An 18,261-nucleotide genomic window follows, 5' to 3' on the forward strand; every position below is an offset into this window, starting at 1 on the left:
TTGGCCATATTTTAAAATAGGCCTCAAAAAAATTCTGACACATGGGATAAGTTCTATCACCATGTTTTTAACCTGAAGTAAACTTTATATGGCTCTTTGTTCCTGATTTTTCTAATTCCCTTCACCCCAGTGGCTCAGTAGAGTCTCTCCAGCTCCATTTCAGACTTAATCAGTTCAGCAACTTCCCAGGCCTCATGTGAACAAATATGAAAGATTGGAAAAGTGAAGCTGCTCTATCCAATGGGGGCTCATTAACATTGTTTTAACAAGCCTTAGTTTATGCGAGCGCTTGTCTAACATGCAGCTCTAATTTGAATCCACACTTCTCAGCATGGTAATGAGGGCTCTGCTGAATGCCAGTGTTTGTGCATATACATGAGCACTCTGCATTTAATTCAATCAAGAAAATAAAAACTTTCAGACTCTAGCTTAATTTGACTTTGGATTAACCATTCTGACAACACTGTAAAGTTCCCTATGAACGCATACACTTCAAAGAAAGATTAGAGGACATGATGAAATAGTGTGCGGCTGGCATTTACTTTAAAAGGAGAAATATTTAAATTTCTTCTTTAGGGGGAAGGTCATGTTTTCTGTTCCATTACGGCATTAGTAATGTAAGTGTCCTCATGTGTGGTTTAAGAGAGCACAGAGAAAGGTTTGAATCTCGGTTTTGCTACATAGAGCCATGTGGCTAGAACAATTTACTCATGAGTTTTGGCACTGGCAAAATATAGCCCCCTACAATATGATATCCAGGATGGGAAAACAAGATGCACATTGAATGATTAAAATAAATAATAATTCATTCTATTCATAATCAGTGAATCATTGAAATCAAACATACACAAAATAAATCATGGAAATATTTTAATTAAAGCAGCCATGCAGGGAAAAATAGGTTTCTGGATTTTTTTTTTTTACTAAAATACAAAATAGGAGGGCCTACGTGGCTCAGTCAGTTAAGCATCAAACTCTTGATTTTAGCTCAGGTCACGATCTCAGGGTCATGGGATCGAGCCCTGCATCAGGCTCTGTGCTGACAGATCAGAGCCTGCTTGGGATTCTCTCTCTCTGCCCCTCCCCTGCTCATACTCGTTATCTCTCTCTCCTTCTCTCTCAAAATAAATAAATAAAACTTTAAAAAATTAAATAATTAGAACACAAAATAAAACATTTCATCAATTTGAAAATTAGTTATGAAATAAGATTTCTCAGGAAATACAAAAATTTTAGAATATATTTTCATATATATTTTATATAATACATTTTATAATTAATCTAAGAAATGCACACTAAAGTAGATATTTTAGAATATATACATGTTTATTCTGAAGTTTTACTTTTCAGAATGTACGTATGTATATGTATGTGTGTGTGTGTGTATATATATATATATATATATATACATACCTTAAGTTTTTCAAAATTTATAATGAAATTTCATCTTAGCCTTCTATCCCTCAATAATGTATAATACATTGTCAAACTGTCTAAATGTTTTTCCTTTGCTTATTTGCTGGTGAACTTAATTATAATTCCATTTCATACTCAAGGTCAGATTGAAACAATACATAAAAGGTATATTCACCTTATTTTCCATAATTCTTTCTTTTGCTAAAACTTTGCAATGACTCTCCATTTTATTCAGAATCAAGGGTGCCTGGGTGGCTCAGTCAGTTAAACTTCTGACTCTTGATTTCAGCTCAGGTCATGAGCTCATGGTTTGTGGGTGTGAGTCCCACGTGGGGCTCTTTGCTTGGGATCCTCGCTCTCCTTGTCTCTCTCTCTCTCTCAAATAAAAAAAAAAATAAAAATAAAATAAAATAAACTTAAAAAAAAAAAGAATCAAGAGTCAAGTTCTTATAATGACCCATGAGGCTTCTACCAATTATTCTCTAGCCACATACCCTTCAACGCCAAGTCCTAGGGATATTCTCCAGTTACTCCCTCCTCCAGCTACTTCTCTCACCTCCTCTTTTATTTATTTTCTTCTCACCCACTTGCTCCATTCAAACTGTCACTGGCTGGAAAGTGCTTCCACCAGGTAATCTTCATGGCTAATCCCCCTCCTTCTTCAAGTCTTTGGTCACGTGTCATTTTCCTAATGAAGCCCATTTTGCAATACCGCATTTGAATTAAAACTCATCACTTGCCTGTATTCTGTTCCCCCTTACCTAGTTTCTAATCTCTCCTCTTTTTATTTATAGTAATAATTACTATATGATGTAATTTATTTAGTTATATCTTTAATGAGTAGATGTACTTCTACCCTAGCTAGAATGCAATAGTAAATTAATAAATAATATACTTATGAATTTTCCTAATTTTATTTATTAAGCTTATGATATTAAGCTTATTGATTTTGCTTATTAAGCTAAATAGATCCTCCTCAATTGTTCATCTTCTTCCAACCTGAGGTAATTATTGTTTGTTTTAAAAAATTTGTTTAAATGGGAGGCTCAGTTGGTTAAGTGTCCTACTTGGGCTCCGGTCATGATCTTGTGGTTTGTGGGTTTGAGCCTCACATTGGGCTCTGTGTGGACAGCTTAGAGTCTGGAGCCTGTTTTGGATTCTGGGTCTCCCTCTCTCTCTTCTCCTCCCCTACTCATGCTCTCTCTCTTAAAACTAAAGATTTAAAAAAAAATAAAAAATAAAGCATGTTTAAAAACATTTTTTAATGTTTATTTATTTTTGAGAGAGAGAGAGAGAGAGAGAGAGAGAGAGAGAGAGAGAGAGACATGGCACAAGTGGGGGAGGAGCAGAGAAAGAGGGAGACACAGAATCTGAAGTAGGCTCTGAGCTGTCCGCACAGAGCCCATCGTGGGGCTCAAACTCACAAACCATGAGACCATGACCCAAGCTAAAGTCGGAAGCTTAACCTATCGAGCCATTCAGGTGCCCTTAAATTTTTTATTATTCATGGGGGTGATGTTTTTTTTTCAAAATGGGTTCTGAAGTAGTACATAGATAATATGCTTTCTAAATTAATGCATATCTTTAATATATCCTTACCTTGACTGGTTACAGCATTTATGGGCTATAGCTCTATTCTTTCTCTAGTCTGTTTTCTTATATCAAGACTGGCAAAGGAGTAACTCAATACTAGTCTGACTTTTTTTTCTTTGTATGAGACTTGCACTTTCTGCCTGGAAGCTTTACAAGACTAATATGAATTTTTGTTGTTTTGATATCTGGAATTTTATCAGTATGCATAGGAACATTTGTTTTCTTATCAATCTAGTCCAGAATTTAATGAGATTTCAATCTGCAGAATTGGATTCTCACTAATCTCAAGGAATTTTCTCCTAGATCTTCTGTAATTACTGACTTGTTCCATTTTGTTCCATTTTATTTTCTGAATTTATCATCTAAGTTCCTAGCCTTCTCATTTCAGATTTACAGTTCTTTATATTTTGCCCTATGCTTGGAGCTATTTTTTCCATTTCATTTTCCAAGCGACTGACATAGGCCCACTTAATACATTTTTGGTTAATTGGGTAGTTATGTTTTCCTTTGTTTATGACTTCGTATGAGCATTTTTTCTAAACCAAACTTACATTAATTACTTACAACGTTGTAGAGAGAAGATAGAATATGCAGCTAATGTGTTTATTTTGCTTTGCTTCTTGAAACTAGATACAATGATGTGAATTTAATGCTTAATAGAATAATAACTAGAGATAATAAATAGGAAGAAATACAATTATAAAAAACTAATATTTTTCAGCATCTCCAAATTGTGAACATTCATGTAGTCCAACTTTTAAGACTGTGACCATTTCCAAAGTATACATGTAAAAAATATACCTATTTCAAAATATGGTGAGGTCCTCATTTTTATGAAAAGAGGAGCCACCAATCTCAATTTCCAAAATGAATTATCTTCTGACATTTTTCATGCTGATGAGTCTAGCGAGGCACATTTTAAAAATGAGGCAGCTGTTAAGTTTAAGAAAATTTCACAAATTAGAATCACTTGGTTATGTCTAATCAGAAAAGTTCTATGCAATACACAGAAGCAGTCCCAGTGGAATTCTGAATACCAAATGGTCCATTGTCATATTTGTATGAAATTTTTATCCCATCCCACAAGATAAATTTGATATCTTTTATGATATACCAGTGAAAAATTAAATTATATTTGTTTCCTTTGGAATTTAAAATAAAATGTGATTACTATTTTTAAGAGAATGCAAAAAAATGTGCAGAATATTTGTTCCCTCACCAGTTTATTAAAGAAAGTGTTTAAACTCTTTATACTGAATGACACTGATAAAAAATTTAAAGAACAAAAGTCAGGGCTTATATAATAAAAAATGGAACTCATCCATATGGTTGCTTGTATAAACATAGTGTATTAAATAATTCAAGATACTGTACCCTTATGCATATAATGCTATGGTTTAGTGATGCTTATTGTAAATGATGCAAAAGGCAATATCAGGAGAAGTCATCACCATTCTTGAAAAAACAGAACTCTTTACCCCCTTAGGTTGAATTAATATTAGAGCAAACTGAGGGTTGATGGGGGGTGGGAGGGAGGAGAGGGTGGGTGATGGGTATTGAGGAGGGCACCTTTTGGGATGAGCACTGGGTGTTGTATGGAAACCAATTTGACAATAAATTTCATATATAAATAAAAAAAAATAAATAAATATAAAAAAATATTATAACCACTGGTGAAGTATAGCATACATATTTTTTAAAATATTCTATTAACAATAGGTTTTTAAACATTTTTTTCTTTTTTTTTTTCTTAGCTTTAGGACAAGAACGTAGGAAACATAAATTCTTTGTTACTGATTTCACCACTACAATATAGCACAGATCAGGGAAAACATGGATGAGGAAGAATGAAATTTATTAACTTCCTGGGTTTGACAAACACGTTTCTAAGACTGTAAAAATATATAATAGATTATATTATCCAATTTTTGAATATCCACAAAGATGAATAAAAAGTTTGGTGCTTCCTAAGAGACTCTTAAAAACAGAGAACAAACTGAGGGCTGATGGGGAGTGGGAGGGAGGGGAGGGTGGGTGATGCGTATTGAAGAGGGCATCTTTTGGGATGAGCACTGGGTGTTGCATGGAAACCAATTTGACAATAAATTTAATATATTTAAATTAAAAAAAGTTTGATGCTTCCAAAAAATGACAGGACATCTTAAAAAACTTATCGCACGGGGTACTACTATTTTACTACCTGATGTTCAATTCTTAGGTTTAATTTTTTTCAGAAGAAAGTGGAGTGCAAGTATGAACGTTGTTCTGAGACTTCATATATTAAATAGCTGAAAGCTAGTATTACTTATATAACAAACATTAATAAATCCATTGCTTATGTAATAAATACTATGACATTGCACTTTTTTCGCTTTACTGAACGTATCAAGCAATTGAAAGGAAATCAATCTACAAACAAAGGTCATTACATGGAGGAGGACAAGCTGTTCTCTATCTGCAGTTTTGTGGGGATTTTTTTGTTTTTTTAATGTTTATTTTTGAGAGAGAGAGAGACAGAGAGGCTGCAAGCAAGGGAGGAACAGATAGAGACGGGGACGGGGGACCCAAAGTGGGGTCTGTGCTGACAGCAGACAGTCTGATGCAGGGGTTGAACCCACAAACCGTGAGATCATGGCTTGAGCCGAAACCAAGAGCCCGGCGCTTGACTATCTGAGCCACCCAGGAGCTCCTCTATCTCTCCAGTTTGAACTGCAGATGTGAAAAGAAAATGAACTTTTATTCTCTAGTTAAAGCATGAGTAGCTAAAGGTAAAATGCTTTTCATAGATATCTTCTTGGAAAGTCCAGTTAACTTTTATTAATATTATACTTACTGATTTCTGGCTTTCACTTAGGATGGAGTTTGATAAGTATCATTTCCATCCTACCACCACCGCAAGCAACAAACTCTGACAGCCTTCAGATTCATAACTTCTCTTAAATCCATCAGAGAACCAAAGTGACAGGACAATCAACTAACCTTAAACTAAGGAAAGTCAGATACCTTCAAAAGGAAGTAAAATATAAGCCCTTGTTTACCTGACAGTGAATTCCATCAGACACTTGGTGAAGTCAGAAAAAATGGGACATATTTTAAAAATATTGATAATTTAAATAATTTAAATATTGAAAAGAAAAAACCCACTGTTCAATCAGAATTATAAATTCATCAAAAAATCTTACATAGTTGAAGATGGGACTAACCATCAGGCAAAACATTAAGAGGGTATATTGCCAATAGGCCTGCACTATATAATGTTAAAGGAGGTGTTTCAGATGGAAGAGTTAATACAAGACAGAAATTTGGACCTACCCTATTAATAATGTGCACTGGAACTTATACTACTATTTCTATAAGGTGACTGAATGTTTAAAGCGAAATTAATAGTAATGTATTGTGTGTTTGTAGCATGTATAAAAAAGGAAATGTATAGCAATAATAGTACAAAAAAGGAAAAATGGAGTGTACCCTTTTAAGGTCATTGTACTGCATGTAGAGCAGACATAATTTTATGTAAAGGTAGAAACTGATTAATAAAGGGTGGATATTTTCAAACCCAGGGCCATTATTTAATGTGGAAAGAAGTCAATGGTGGGGATAATCAAAATTATAAAATTGTTAATATAAAATAAGACACAGAAAGAGGAAAAATGAACAGATGGAACAAATAGAAAACAGCTAGCAAGATGGTAAATTTTAATCCACCCTCAATAATTACTTTGAAGGTAATTCAAAGTACATGAAAGAGTCAATTAAAATCAGAGACTGACATATTGGATATTTTATATATACCAAACTATATGCTGCGTACAATAAAACCACATAAACGTAAAGACAGAGATAGGCTAAAAAGTAAAGCATATCATTGCAAGTAGAAATGGAAAGAAAGCAGTAACAGCTACATTAATGTCACATAAAGTAGACTTCAGAACAAGGACGTTTATGAGTTAAATAATGACATCACAAAATGATAAAGATGACAATTCCCCAAGAAAATATATAATTCCTAAATGTGCATACATCTCATAACAAAGCAAACATGAAGCAACAACTAATAGCAGTAAAAGTACTATTACACATCCACAATTATATTTGGAGACATTAATATTCCCCTTTCAATACTTGAATGAACAAAATATAAACAACAATATCAAAGCATTTGGCCTAATTGATATTTATAACCCCTCTTTAGTGAGAACAGAAAATGCACATTGTTTTCAAGTGCAAATGAGATACTCAGAAAGAAAAGCTATATTGTGAGTCATAAAATAAAAAAAAAATGTATATTTAAAAGTCTAGTCATTATAGGTCTATTTGGTCTTACTGAATTGCAGTGAAGTAACAAATATATTGGGAAAATCTTCAAATATTTGAAAACTAGCTCCCTTGTTTAAATTTTTATTCAATCATTCATTCATTAATTCATTCATTCATTCATTTAGAGAGAGAGAGAACAGGGGAGGGAAAGGGGGGGGGGAGACAGAGAATCCCAACTAGGCTCTGCCCTGTCAGCACAGAGCTGTGAGATCACAACGTGAGCCTAACCCAAGAGTCTGACGCTCAACCAACTGAGCTACTCAGGTACCCTGGAAATTAGCTCCCTTCTAAGTAACCAATGGGTGAAAGAGAAAACAGAACAAAAAATTTTTAAAAATTTGAAGAGAATGAACATAAAGGCACAATATATCAAATGTATGGAATACAGCTAACGTAATCTTTAAAAAGAAATGTATAGCATTAAAGACTTACATTATAAAAGAAGAACTTTCTAAAATAAATGAACTATGCTTCTACCTTAATAGGCTGGACAAGGAGCGGCAAATTGATTTCAAAGCAAGAGCAAGGGAGAAAATGAAATACAAGAGCACAAGACACAAAACTGACAAAAGAATAACAAATAAGAAAACTCAATTAAATGAAAAGCCAGTTCTTCAAAAAAAATTGGTAAATCTTATCAAGCTCTAAAATCCAAGAAATAAATACAATAGAGAGAAGACACAAACAACCAATATAAGGAATAAATGATGGGATAACATTACAGACACTACAAATATTAAAAATATACTTAAATAAAATTACAAAAATCCATGCTCATTATTTTGATAATTTAGGTGAAATACAAAATCTTTGACAGAAACAAACTGCCAAAGCTCACCATAAATAGACTGAATGCCCTGTGTTTAATAAGAAACAGTTAAAAATCTTCCCATATAGGAACTCCAACCACAGATGGATTCAATGGAAAATTATACTAAACATTTAAGTAGGACATCATATCAATTTTATGGGCACTGTTTCTAAATATAGAAGAAATAACACATTTTAAAAGGCAAGTATTAACCTGATACCAAAGCTCAATAAAAACATCTTAAGAAGTGAAAATTATAGACCCAATATCCCTCATAAACACAAATACAAAAATTCACATCCAAACATTAGCAAATAGAAACCAATAACATGTAAGATAATATAACATGACCAAGTGAGTTTCATCTCCAAAAAAAAAAAAAAAAAAAAGTCAGTTCAATATTCAAAAATCAGTCAAGGTAAAGATACAAGGATTAGCATGGCCCCTGCACAAGGATGACACTCAAATTCAAGAAGCAAATTCAAGAAGAGTTTTTTTGCTGAATGCTGTGGATCAGGATACAGTGTCAGGCATGGAAGTCACTGTCCACGTTTGAGAAGGACAGAATTACCACCAGGACATTGAAGGCCCCCAATCCTCTGTCCCCAAGCCTACTTTTTTTTTTTTCCTAATAAAATATTTTTTCTTTTACTTCTAAAAAAAAAAACACCCAAGGTGATTCACCTCATTGACAAAGATGCAAAACCACATGATCATATCAGCAGATAAAGAAACATCTCTTTAACAAAATTCATATATATTTATTTATGCAAACTAGAAATGGAAGTGAATGTCCTCAACCTGATAGAGAGATCTATAATAAACCTAACATACACATCAGGTAACATACATACTGTGTTTAATAATGAACAAAGAATAAAACCACATCAATAGGACAAGAAAAAATACAACCGATTTTGTTCACAGCTAACATGACAGTCTTGATAAAATACCAAAAATTCTACAAAAAAGTTTGATTAGAACTAAGTGAACATAGTAAGATCACAGAATATCAATATACAAAAATCAATTGTATCCTTAAAGACTAGAAATGAAAAGCTGCAAATTAAGATAAAAATATCACTACTTTTAATAGCATGAAAAGACATATAAATCACCTAAAATCTTGCAAAATATGTGTAAGATCTGTATGCTGAAAACTACAAAATACTGATGAAACAAATAAAAAAATAACTAAACAATGTGAGTGGTATTCCTGTGTCACAGATTGAAAGATCCAATAATGCAATTCCAATCAAACCCTACCAAGCTTTTCTTGAAAGAAATCAACAAAGTCTAACTTTATGTAAATGTAGATTAAAAATTTATACAAAAAGGATAAGGAACTGTAATAAGGAAAGCAAGTTTAAGAAAGAACAAAGCAAGCTTACTAACACTACCTACTCTCTAGACCTATTATAATCATAAAATAGTGAGGATGGAATGGAATTGAAGTCGTGGGCTATATAGATCAGTGAAAGTAAAAAGAGGGCTCAGAAAAAGATGCTTAAATAAAAGTTCAATGAATTCTCAACAAAGGTTGTTTTTATTTTGTAATGATTATTTATTTGTGAGAGAGAGTACGAGCAGGGGAGGGGTAGAGAGAGAGGGAGACAGAGTTTCTGAAGCAGGCTCTGCGCTGACAACAGAGAGTCCTATGCAGGCTGAACTCAGGAACCATGAGATCATGACCTAAGTTGAAGTCAGACACTTAACCGATTGAGCCACCTAAGTGCCCCTCAATAAAGGTTTAAAGATAACTCTTCAGGGAAAGGACAGTTTTTTCATAAATAGTGCTGGAACTATTAGATATATGTTGGCTAAAAGTGGAACTCAACTCATATCATATACCTCTTACCCAAATAAAAAACTTAAAATGTACCATAGACCTAAATGGAATGTAAAATAAAAAACAAAGATCCTTAGTAGAAAACATAGGGGTAAATCTTACATTTGGCAAAGATTTCTTAGATACAACCCTGAAAGCACAAACCATAAAATAAAACATAAATTGGATTTTACCATAATCAAAATATTATGCACTTTGACAAAATATATATTATTAAAGGAGTGAAAGACAGCTTACAGAAAGAGAGAAATATATCAATACATGCTAATACATAATTGATAGCTCTATTCAGAAATACAAAGATCTCTCAAAGTTCAACAAAAATAAAAGCAAATATTCCCCAAATTGGACAAAATGTTTGGACACTTCTCCAAAACAGAAATATGGATGGCCAATGAGTACAAAAGAAAATGCTCAACATCAAATCATTGGGAAGGACAAATTCAAACCATAATTAAATGTCACTATATGTGTTTAAATGGCTAAAAGTTACCAGGTATTACCAAAAATATGGAGCAACTAGAAGTCACAACAATTTTCTTTGGAATTCAAAATGGTATAGCCATTTTGGAAAAAATTTTGTCAATTTGTTATAATGTTAAAAGGGCACTTACCCTATAACCAATCAATTACGTATATTTATCTATGTGAAGTAAAAGATGTGCACTCACCCAATAATCTATATGCAAATATTTGTGACAGTTTTGTTTGGAATCAACAGAAACTGAAAACAGGCCAATTGTGCTTTAACTGTAAAACCAATAAACAAAATGTGTTACACCCATACAGTGGAATACAACTCTGGAATACAAGTGAATAGTTGAATAATACACGCAATGATTTGAAAGAATCTCAAATTGGAAAAAAAAACAATAAAAAAGCTTTATATTGCATGATTCAATTTATTTGGCTTTCTTACAAACACAAAACTATAGAGACAGAAAACAAGTCAATTGCAATACTAGGGAAGCACCGTCTATAAAGGAACATAAAGGGCTTATTTAAGTGTTGGAGCAGTTCTCTATCTTGATATTGGTGGTAGTCACATGACAATATATTTACGAAAGTAAAAAGGGTAAATTTTACTGTACACAAGTTATACCTAATAAAAATGAAAAACCATATTTATAATTATGCTTACATATAGCTGATAACTATCAGTTCCTTCCAGTTTAGTTCAAAGCTAATTCCTACCTGACAATAGGAAATATTTCCTTTTGTTAGATTATATACCAAATGACTTTCAATGACCAGAAAAAAAATCCCAGCTAATTATTCTAATTTATTTTGCTATTAGCTTGAAATATTTGGGTGTTTTTTAAGTTTATTTATTTTGAGAGAGAGAGAGAGAGGAAGAGAGAGAGAGCACGTGCAAGGAGAGGAGGGGCAGAGAGACAGGGAGAGAATCCCAAGCAGGCTCTGTGCTGTCAGCATGGAGCCCCATGCAGGGTTAGAACCCCCGAACCGCGAGATCATAACCTGACCCCAAACCAAGAGTAAAATGCTCAACCAACTGAGCCACACAGGTACCACAGCTTAAAATATTTGTAACTGCTGATAGCCAACACTCTTTCCTAAAAGTGAAATTTATAACCAAATACATAAAGTTTTTTATAAAGATCATAATAACAATAGTTCTTTTCTTTGAGGATATAATTGTGAATCATTCCATTGTAACCTTAAAAACTTTATAAAGACTGACTTAATTGGGACACATGTATTTTAGATTACATAGTTTCAATGTATTAAAAAAATACAGAGCAAGTGTTCAAAACTTTTTTTAATTTTTATTTATTTTTGTTTTAATTAGAAAACAATTTTTTGACAACTCTCAGAGTTTACTGGTTACAAGGGAGGAGGTGGGCGGGGGGAAGGAGGACATAGGGGATGGTATTAAAGAGTATACTTATTGGGGTGCCTAGGTGGCTCAGTCAGTTAAGCATCTGACTCTTGATTTGGGCTCATGGTGAGATTGAACCCTGCATCAGGCTCTGTGCTGACAGTGCGGGGCCTGCTTGGGATTCTCTCTCTGCCACACCCCAACTCACACTCTCTATCTCAAAATAATAAACTTTAAAAACAAAATTCTTAAAAATAAAGGGCACACTTATCATGATAAAAAATAATACAATGATTACAAAATTTAAAAGTAGTTTTTTTAAGTGATTTGATAGTTAATGTTTTGCAAAGTAGTTTTCAAAATGTATATTGTAATGTACAAAGAAAAGTCTATGGATATGTTGGAAAAGATATATTAATAGTACCATATTTCAACACTTACAGTATTTCAAAATAATATTATAATTAAAATTTATAATGCCTTTAGAGTGGGAATAAATTGCACGTGGAAGCATCTGAATGAACATGTATTCTAACATTAGATAGCTCTGTCTTTTGGATCTCTGCCTTCTGAGGCAAAATTTTCCCATTCGTAACACAAGAGCGGGAAGAAATACATGGATAATAATTAGGCTTGCAAACTGATAAAAATCTATGGCTCTAAAAAGTCCAATTCACTATAAAGTAAACTGTAAAAGTGGAGAATGGCTTAGGGCAGGGAAAGAATGGAAATGGAAAGTATGTAGGTAGTTTGCCACTCCAGATGATGGTGGTGGTGACTAGTGAATGCCAGTGGATATAAAGAAAACCAGCCTAAACATATTTATTTTATTAGAAAAGCTAAGTAAAGGTAACTGAGATTAGTATGCAAAAACTTTTCCAGCTGCTAACAATCACATACATAAGCTAAAGTCTCAGGGTTTCACCAAGAAGTAATTTCAAGGTAGGCAGTAATATTTATTAATATAAGCCCTCAAAAATGGCTCCCTCTGGCTTCTATGTGTTTGACAAGGAAGAATTTTAGTCTTATATAGAATCATTCTCCCAACATTCTTCTGAAAATCCACAGGGAAGCTTACTTATATAATGTGAATTTTCAATAGGTATCCCTAATTCAGGGTTCATGTATCCCTTTGAATTAGGGATACACACATTCTAATGTTTATAGCAGCATTTTGTACCATAGCCAAATTATGGAAACAGCTCAAGTGTCCATTGACTGATGAATGGATAAAGAATTAGTATACATATTTATATATATAATTATATATACTATATAATATATAGTATAATATATATATAATGGAATATTACTCAGCCATAAAGAAGAATGAAAGCTTGGGCGCCTGGATGGCTCCACTGGGGTTGAGCGTATGACTTCAGCTCAGGTCATGATCCCACTGCTTGCGGGTTTAAGCCCCACGTTGGGCTCTGTGCTGACAGCTCAGAGCCTGAAGCCTGCTTCAAATTCTGCCCCTCCCCTGCTCATGCTCTGTCTCTCTTTCAAATATAAAATATTAAAAGAAATTAAAAAGAATGAAATCTTGCCCTTTGCAAGGACATGAAGGGAGCTAGAGAGTATTAGGCTAAGCAAAATAAGTCAGAGAAAGACAAATACCATATGACTTAACTTATACATAGAATTTAAGAAAACAAACGAATAAAGGGAGGAAAAAAAGAGATAGGCAAACTAAGAAACAGATTCTTAACTATAGAGAACAAACTGATGGCTTCCATAGGGGAGGTGGGGGGATGGGTGAAATAAATGATGGGAATTAAGGAGTGCACTTGCTGTGTTGAGCACTGGGCGTTGTATGGAATCACTATATTTTGTACACCCAAAACTAATATTACACTCTATGCTAAGTGGAATTTAAATAAAAACTTAAAAAAAGAGGTAGTATGACTTCAGGATTCTAGGATATGGCACATCCTAGGATAAGTGGGTCAGAAGGAAATGGAGAGAGTCAGGGATCCTGGCAGCCACATTCAGACAGTGGACACTCTTGGGATTCTTGACTGGGGCAATGGTGGGAGAGAGTCCATACGGGGTGGGAACAGAAGGGGGTGGATGAGGAAGAGTAGTGGATGAGCAATTTTGCCATATAGTGAAGCAGAGAACCCAAGGGTGAGGCAGCTAGAGGGAGTGGGCTATGGGTTTGGAGTGGCTGAGGGACTTCGAGCAGGGCACTCTTACCATGTATAAGGGTGGGCAGTGTGGGGTGCATGAAAGGTGCCCTGGAAGACAGGAACGGGCAACCAAGTGGATGCTTTCAGGGATGGGCCCTTGGGAGAAGGATGGAAGTTGGGAGAGAGGAGTAGGTAGGGGTGAGTGAAAACTTCTGCAGCAGCCTTGGATGTCCCTAATCCCAGGATCCCTCTTGGGAGGGTATCATTCCATATGCATTTTTCAAAAAAAAGGACACTGAACCACAGAGAAGTTAAGTAACTTTCCCAGAGCCACACAGTTTTGAACTTTGACAGGGAAGCCATATTTGCAAGCTGGCTGTTTTAAAAGCCAAGAGGGGAGGAACAATGTTCCCTCTGTTTTTCCTGTAGTGGCTTTATCCTGGGAGGCAGTTTAAGGAGCAGGCCCTGCAAGCCCCAGGGCAGGCTGCCCAGGGAAGTGCAGAGGTGTTGGGGTTCACTCATCCAGTCACTTGCAAGTACAGAATTCCTGTTAAGTTGGGCAAGCCTCAAGGTAGTGCAGCATGAAGAACTGAGCTATGAAGATACATATTGCTAAGTGAAAGATGTCTATCTGAGAGGGCTACATACTATATAATTCCAACTATACAATATTCTGGAAAAGGCAAGACTATGGAGACAGTAAAATGATCAGTGATTGCCATGGGTAGGAGTAAAGAGAGATAAATAGGCTGAGCACAGAGAATTTTTAGGGTAGTGAAAATACTCTATATGATATTACAATGATGGATATACATCATTAAGCTTTTGTTCAAACCCATAGAATATACATCACCAAGAATGAACCCTAAGGTAAAATGATGAACTCTGGATCATTATAATGTGTCAATGTATGTTCATTCTTAGTAAAGAAAAAAAAGGTACCATTTTGCTGAATGATGTTGATAATGGGGAGGCTATGCATGTGTAGGGACAAGAGATGTAGGAGACATATCTGCACCTTCCTCTCAATTTTGTTGAAAACCTAAACTACTTTAAAAAATTAAAGTGATTAAAAAAAACCCTGATCATTCCATATCACTCTATTATGTAATAGTTTTAACCAAGAAAGAATGCATAAATAATGAAGTAATAAAAACTATAAGGTTAAACTTTAGACCTCCCCACATGCAGAGAATATCTGAATTTAATCACATTGGATAGAAGTATTTATTTAAAAATTGGTTGAATAAGTAATTTCTAGCCCAAAGTAAGTAATCTAAAACAAAAATGTAAACATATAAACATGAACTATAAAAATAAGATCAATATCATAACAGTATGGTAGGGGTACAAAAATAGACACATAGATCAATGGAGCAGAATAGAAAGTCCAGAAATAGACCTGGTTATATGGTCAATTAATTTACAACAACAGGGACAAGAATATGCAGTGGGGAAAAGACAGTCTCTTCAACAAATGGTGCTGGAAAAACTGGACAATTACATGAAAAAGAAACTGAGCCACTTTCTTACACCATACACAGAAATAAACTCAAAATGGATTAAAGACCTAAATATAAGACATGAAACCATAAACCCCTTAGAAGAAATCATAGACAGTAATTTATTTGACATTAGGTGGAGGAATGTTTTTCTAGATAGGTCTCCTCAAGTGAAGCAAAAGCAAAATTAAATGACTGGGACTGTACCAAAATTAACAGCTTTTGTACAGTAAAGGAAACCATCAACAAAACAAAAAGGCAACCTATTTACTGGGAGAAGATACTTGTAAATGGTTTACCTGATAAGGAATTAATATCCAAAATACATAAATAATGTACACAACTTGGCACCCAAACCCCCAAATCACAAATAATCTCATTAAAAATGAGGAGAGGACCCGAGTAGATATTTCTCCAAAGAAGAAACATAGATGGTCAACAGATACATGAAAAGGTGCTCAACATCAATCGTCATCAGAGAAATGCAAATTAAAACCACAATGAGATATCACTTTACATCTGTCAGAATGGATAAAATAAAAAAGACAAGAAATAACAAGTGTTGGTGAGGACGTGGAGAAAAAGGAAAATTTGTGCCCTGTTGGTGGGAATGCAAATTGGTGCAACCACTTTGAAAAACAGTGTAGAAGTTCCTCAAAATATTAAAAATAGAATTACCATATGACCCAATCATCCTGCTACTGGGTATTTACCCCCCAAAACCAAGAGCACTAATTCTAAAAGATATATGTACTCCTATATTTATTACACTATTATTTAAAGTAGCCAAGATATAGCATCCACCAATTATCCACAATAGATGAATGGAATATATATATACATATATACATATACATATATATATACACATATATGTGTGTATACACATCTATCTATCTCTCTCTCTATATAAATATATACAATGTATAATTTATAGGCCATAAGATATTTTCCCCATTATTTAGTTATTCCTGTTACTATACACATTAATGTTTTATCTGGAGCACAATGTATATATATTTTCAATTCCTCTTACATGTTATCCTGGTTTACCCTACTCTCTTTCTATAAAACTCAACATACTTCATATGACATCTTTATGTATTTATCTTTTTGTTCTTTTGTTTAGTATGTAAGGTCTCAGATGGTGAATATGGCGTCTATAGAATTTCTTTTGCATAGCACTTGCAAATAAACTCAGATTTTTGTCTTATTTTCATTTGGTTAATATATAAAATATAAGCAATCTCTTACTATTTTAACATCTGATTTATACTTTTGGAAATCCATTACTTTTTACTCATTTTAAGTAAAAATAACCCTTCCAACTATTACTTTTGCACAGGCAGTGATGGGTCAAGGACTTAACTATGTTTGTTAGTTCAGTACTTTACATGATTCCTAGGCACAAAATGAGACTTTATTAAGTATTTGTTATATGCACTAATAATGCAGATTACAAAGACTCCAGGATACCAAGTAAAATTGGTTATATAGAAAGACAGCCAATTTTATTGAGCTCATTTTTTTTTCTTCACTGAGAAGGACAAGCTTTGTATTTTTCTCCATCCTAGATGTACTAGCAAAGGGCTTTGTCTCAAGTAGGACCAATATGATCTTAAAATATCGCCTTTAGAAACATACTTTTTTTCTTCCTGAAATACAGCACTTATTGAAAGTCTAAATTAAATACAAGTAGAAGAGCTTTTATAAAATTCTATTAAGGCTCAAAATTGAAGTCTGATAAGAAAGCACATCACAGGACGCTACTAGATGGTAATTGATGAGCTACTGACATTTCAGGCTTTCATCCTTAATGCATAGGAAACCAATTATTTTCCAAATGACAACATATTTCTAAGTCTCTTAAGGCTGAGAACCGCATTTTCAATCATTCAGCTTTTGACTCCTCCTTGGCTTTCTTTTTATCCCTATTTATTGTTGTACATTTGTGTGTATCTGTCCTTTGTGCACATGGGACAAATGCATGATTCATTCTTGCTGTGTTGTTTTAAGAAATCCATTTTTTTTAAATTCTAGTTTACCTCCAAATGGTAATAAGAATGCAGAAAAAAATGGTATCTTTTAGAAATGTTATTCTTGAGGAAAAAATGGGTATGTTTAAAATTGTCTCTTAATGCTCATACATTTTTTGAGAGACAGAGAGACACAGAGCACGAGTGGGGGAGGGGGAGAGAGAGACGGAGACACAGACTCTGAAGCAGGCTTCAGGCTCTGAGCTGTCAGCACTGAGCCCAATGCAGGCTCGAACTCATGAAATGCGAGAGCATGACCTGAGCCAAAGTCAGATGCTTAACTGACTGAGCCACCCAGGCGCCCCTAAAGAGGTATGTTTTAAAAAACATTACAAAAATCCATTTATGTGATATCATAGACATCAGGAAGAAACACAAAAATGAATAGCACATACAGTTTACAACTGTGTTTTTCAAAATTTACTCAAGGAACTCCTTCCTTAGGTTATTTAAAATGTAGATTTCTGGTCTTCATCCCCACTGGCTCCTCAGCAACATTTTTGTAAAACATGGACTAAATCTGTTAACTAATTATTAAATGAAAGGCTGAACTACTGACTTATGCCGTATGTATGTTTTTATTTGCTTGTTTTGCTTGTATTCTCTGTGAAGTTTGGAGACATTGCACTAAGGAAAATGGTTTTCAATATACCCAGTTTTGCAGTACAAACGTAGGAATATTCTGGGGTATTTTTCTACCTGGTATTTTGTACTTCAAAAGCTCATAGTCAAAGTCTATATGTGTCTGGGATGATCACAAAGTTTAGG

General features: G+C 34.1%; 1 non-coding gene across 1 annotated transcript; it reads left to right on the forward strand.

Moving 5' to 3' along the window:
- The first annotated feature begins 8,530 nt into the window (after positions 1 to 8,530).
- On the forward strand, positions 8,531 to 8,634 carry LOC121037996 (U6 spliceosomal RNA). The gene has a single exon (XR_005794101.1). It is a non-coding gene; the product is annotated as a U6 spliceosomal RNA (small nuclear RNA).
- Positions 8,635 to 18,261: the final 9,627 nt, after the last annotated feature.

Source organism: Herpailurus yagouaroundi, unplaced genomic scaffold (assembly GCF_014898765.1).
Source record: "Herpailurus yagouaroundi ecotype Mexico unplaced genomic scaffold, PumYag 164, whole genome shotgun sequence".
Taxonomy (NCBI): Eukaryota; Metazoa; Chordata; class Mammalia; order Carnivora; family Felidae; genus Herpailurus; species Herpailurus yagouaroundi.